Source organism: Mesocricetus auratus, unplaced genomic scaffold (assembly GCF_017639785.1).
Source record: "Mesocricetus auratus isolate SY011 unplaced genomic scaffold, BCM_Maur_2.0 Super-Scaffold_100008, whole genome shotgun sequence".
NCBI lineage: Eukaryota > Metazoa > Chordata > Mammalia > Rodentia > Cricetidae > Mesocricetus > Mesocricetus auratus.
This window is the reverse complement of record NW_024429192.1, coordinates 60,797,979-60,802,838: the sequence shown is the minus strand read 5'-3', so window position 1 is coordinate 60,802,838 and position 4,860 is coordinate 60,797,979. Positions and strand designations below refer to the sequence as shown.

The window sequence follows — 4,860 nt, the reverse complement described above, 5'->3', positions numbered from 1 at the left end:
TGCATGGCAACCAAACGTTTGTTCCAAGCATTCCCCAGCCCTCTTTTCTCTTTCTCCATCTAAACACTGGGCAGGGAGCAGCTTAAGACGACGACGTTGCAGAAATTAAAACTCGTTATTAATGTCCCTCCTTTAAAATGCAGGCTCTGGCTGCTGCCTGGAACTCGGTAAATCCTGCCCTAAAACAATGAGAGGGCCACAGCAGCGAGGCAGTGGGGAGAGCTTGGGCAATGGCTCTGCTCACCCCACCCCAAGCTTCGCATTGCTGCTCATCCTCTAGCCAGTCCTCCCTTCTATGGAGGGACGGTGCCTACTAGGAGGCAAGGGCTGCCTAAGCCTTTCTGGTCACAGAACCTTTGGGTCGGATGAGAAAGCTGTGGACCCTCGTTGGGTGAGAAAGTGATGCATCTGTTTATTTGGGAACTATTTCTTAGACACCTGCTAGACATAAAGGGCACATAGAAGAACAAATTCGAAGTCTTTTTTTTCCCCGGTGATTGTCCAGGTTATGAGAAGTTCTGCTTGGGGAATTCTGTGATGAAGTCAAAGACTCTTATCTGAGAAGACGATGATGATGATGATTCCAGGAAAGGAACCTGAAGTCACCTGCCTGCCAAACGCCCACGGCCAGAGCAGGAGAGTGGCCACAGGGAAAGTGATCTCCAGCTTCCTTCTTGTCCCGGTGTGGTGTCAGCAGGAGAAAACATGCAGGCACAGGATGCCTGGAATGTCGACAGTGTCTCTGGACACTCCCAGCTGCAAGGAGCTGGCTGCTGCCCTGGAGGGAAGGCAAACATGCCTCTGCTCTCTGGGGCTTCATTTTTCTCACGGAGTCTGAAAGGGCTGTGATCAGGTGATATGTGTGGGGTTGCTCCCCGTACAGGTGCAGGGCAGGTACGAGGGGAGGAGAGAAATCCGCCCCATGTGTACTCACTCAAAGCTCTTTCAATAACCCTACCAGGATAGCTCTTGGCAAGGCAGCAGCCCAGTCTCTGGCAGGCTGCAGGGAATCCGAGTGTGAGAAAGTCAGTCATGCGAAGGAAAAGAGGAAAAAAAAAAGCTTTGAGTCCTCAGGCAAAATACCACCACCACCCCCCTTTCCCTAGCTCTAAAACAAACCCACAAAACATTCCCCAAAACCTAGGGGGAAGGGGGAGTCTCTCCTAGGCTACAGACATTTGTTTTATGCTTTAAAAGCAAACAGGTGGGAGAAGTCACTCTCGTGGGCGATGGGTTACACAGGCGGGCAATGGAGCGGCCCCTGGTTGTGATTACTGGATGCCATGTAGTATGCAAATTCCCATCACACGGGGAGCAAAAAGACCTCCACTCAAAACACCCCACTCCGCGTTCCTCCTGCTTTGGGAGTACAATGTGGTCAAAAAATGTTCCTAGGAACCTTTCAAGTTCAAAAAAAAATCTTTCTGGCTTTTGAGTTCACTGCCTGCATGGGAGAGTGGACAGCACCAATATGACATACCGTCACTGACCAGGAGAGTCTGAAAACACATCTACGAGTTCATTTGCAAAGCAACCTCATTCTTCACACTTAGCAGAGCCAAGAGTCAGGGCCTTCACGACTTTTGGATCTTATTGGGAGGGGGGCAGCGCACAGGCACAAATTTATGCATCACTTTTGTTCACATGGGCCTTCTTTCTGTCCCTCTGTCTAAAAGTGTGTATGTGGAGTCACTCGCTTATTCTGCCAGTGTAAATACTCCTAAAGTGACAGTAAATTAACTGTGGTTAACTCTGACCCAGGGGGCTGCTGGAGGCTAACCTGGGAGACCCTAGCTGACTTGTTCATCCTCCCCCATGCACCTGCCAGGAACTACACACAGCCCTAGAGGCAATAGAAACAGACAAGAAATATTAGAAGGGACAACTGGCATGCTAGGTTAAGAACAGACAGCAGACAGTCATAACAGGCCTTATTGCAGGAGGCACTGGCTCCTAAGGGTTCTTCGGGTGGGTATCTGAATGGGGTTAAAATGCTCCCCTGGACAGCTGTCCCCAGGAGATTCTGAGGCAATGTATTTGGGTTGTTTTTTAAGTCAAAGACTTAGTAGGTGCTTTAGTTTGCTGGGGGCACGCAGAAAGGGCAACTCCAAAGGTTCATCACCTTTAACCATGACGATTTCAAAACCACAGGAAAGCCCACTGCTTACAAGGTGACCAGCAATTTTCTGCCACCACCACTTTCCCATCTGTTTAGAATATGAAAGGAGGGAGAGTCCTACCCCATTGGTCCAGGTTGCAGAGCAACAAAGAAGGCATTGTTTATCTTTTCTTCAGAACAAGACAGGGCACAGCCCACTCTCCAGCATGGTAACACACACACACACACACACACACACACACACACACACACACACGCACACACACACACACCCTCAAAGGGACACGAGAACAAGTGTGAAAAAAGCACGTCGGCCCCCTCAGGTAAAGGTTTGTTGCAAACTGGGGAAGGGCTGTCCCGGGAGGTATAGAAAGTAAAAAGGTCAGAACCCCGTGCGATGGCAGAACACTTCACCCAGGGCAAACCAACTCTCTTTTAACTCAGGTCAGTGGCTTGTGTGGTTAGTGACCATGACCTGGACCAAGCAGGTAGCATGTCAGCCTACATGTGTCACTTAGGAGCAGTCTCTACTGGTCTGATGCCCTTATGTGGTCTGTCTCTAAGTCCTGCAGTCCACCCTTGGCACTCGTCAGGGTCATCTTTCTAAGGAGAACCCTGGAGTCTCTCCCCCACTATGAGCCTACTGTGGTTTTCGGAGTCCTTTATTACACAAAGCAGGATGTCTAAAGGCCTTGTGGTAGTCTCAAATTTCTTCCATGCCCTTCCACACACACATCCTGAATAAAGACCTCAGGTTCCCGGGATCTGTGCCGAGTACTCCCTTCCCCCCAGCCCATGACTCAGCATATTTCCAACGCCTCGGCTATATTTTTCTGAGGTACCAAGCACAGATCCTCTCCGCCGGTAACTTTACCATAACAGCTTAACGTATGACTAATTCTCCTGGGTTCTCTACGTCATTTTACTCCTGTCTACTGCTTCTCTTAAAGGCTCTCCCAGGGGAATCTTCTGGGAAATCTACAGATGGCAGCCATACCCACACAGGTATCTGGCAGCGGGCTTTCTAAGGTCACTGCCTGGTTCCGCACCTGATGCAGGTGTGGCTTCGCGCTGCGAAGACACCCCTCCGGATGACCCCCGCCCCTAGAGCACCATCTAGGCCCCCAAGAGAAAGGGAAAACAGAATCCCCAGGCACTGGTCAGAAAGTCGGATTCTGTGCGCCGCCGCAGTTGGTTGACTACTCCCAGGGAGCGGCCACTGTATCTCTCATCGTGGTAATCCCCGGGTTTAACAGTGTCTGCCGTTCCATCATAAAAGAGACGGGGGCTTGCCCAAGGTCATGCAGTCAACGAACCCCTTCATCTCATCCCGGGCCAGATCTGCAGAAATCATTCACATTATCTCAGCGGGGGTTCAGGGTGGGAGTGGGGAAGGGAGGGACGAGAGTGTGCGCCTTGTGTGCCCGGCCTCCCAGACGCGGGAAAAGCTGGGGGCGGGGATCAAACAACGTGCCGGGATCGTGAGCCGCCCCGACTTCAGGCAGCGGGAAATCTGGAGGGGTTGGGGACACCCGGGTGGAGGCAAGGGACCGACGACCGGGGGCAGGCAAAGGGGGAGGCAGGCAGCCGCCGGGGACAGCGCGCGCCGCCCGCGCCGTGCGGCAAATCCCCCAGGGAGGCCGCCGCCAGAGCCCTGGCGCTCCCGGCCCGGCGCCCGCCACGTGGCACCCGGCGGCGGCGGCGGCGACTCCTCCCGGCGCGCGGCCCGGCCAGCCGGCAGCACGCAGTCGCCCGTCTCTGCCCCGCCGTCCGCCGGCGGCCTCCTGGATGCAGCGAGGGACCCGGGGAAGGGGCGGGCGAGCGGGCGGGCGGCTTGAAGCCTCCGTAACCGCAGCCGCTGCACGGAGGCAGGAGGCTGACCCGGCCGCTTCCTAAGTGCGGTCAGGCATCTCGTGACCGCGGCGGCCGCCCGGCTCCCTCCCCCGCCGCAGTCGCTGGGGAGGTTTCGGCCCCGCTCAAACCCCAAGATCGGAGTCCGGGCTGGCTGGTTGGTGGGGGGTGACGGGGGTGGCACGAATTCCCTGCTCGCAACCCCTGGGCGAGTGCTGCCCCACCCGGAAGGGCTGACCTTGGCCGGGGGGCTTGGGGGAGGCTAGCGCGGGGCCCCGATCCCGACCCTCCACCCCCACGGATTCCAGGCTCTCCCGGGTCGGAGGAGGGGGCCCCGGACACACACACACAAACACACACACACACCCCACACGCAGCGCGCGCCAATGAGCCCAGGCCAGGCGCTGGGGGCGGGGTTTTCCCAGGCTCGAGCACAGCAGCTGCTATTTACCTTCTTGGCTTCTCCCGGGGACTAGAGCCGGCCCCCGCTCCCGGCCGCCCGCCGCCGGCCCCCGCCTCCCTGCCCCCGGGGCGCGCGCACACACACACTCACACACGCACGCACACACACATCCTCTGGGTCCGGCCGCAGCCGCGGCGGCAATAAAACATCCTGGCACGTGCTCCGACTCCAGGCGCGCCCTCGCCGGCCGGCTGATGTCAAACTGCAGCTCGGCTGGTGGAGCTCTTAAAGGGCTCGCACGCCGGGCGCAGAGGCCGCCTATGGCCGCCCGCAGGGCGAGGAGGGGAGAGGCCGGCTCCCTGCCCGCAGCCTCTCCGTACTGCCAACCGAGAGCCTGCGGGGGAGAAAGGTAGAGAGTGGCGAAGGAGCGCGCGCGCCCCTGTGGCATTGCTATCAAAGCCCCTCTTGTTCATCTTTCATTTGAAAT

General features: G+C 56.7%; 1 long non-coding RNA gene across 1 annotated transcript; it reads right to left on the bottom strand.

Moving 5' to 3' along the window:
- Positions 1–387: 387 nt before the first annotated feature.
- On the bottom strand, positions 388–4,654 carry LOC121141973. The gene is made up of 2 exons (XR_005878964.1): positions 4,422–4,654; positions 388–1,000 (listed from the first exon to the last, which is right to left on the bottom strand). It is a non-coding gene; the product is annotated as an uncharacterized LOC121141973 (long non-coding RNA).
- Between the last annotated feature and the right edge of the window lie 206 nt (positions 4,655–4,860).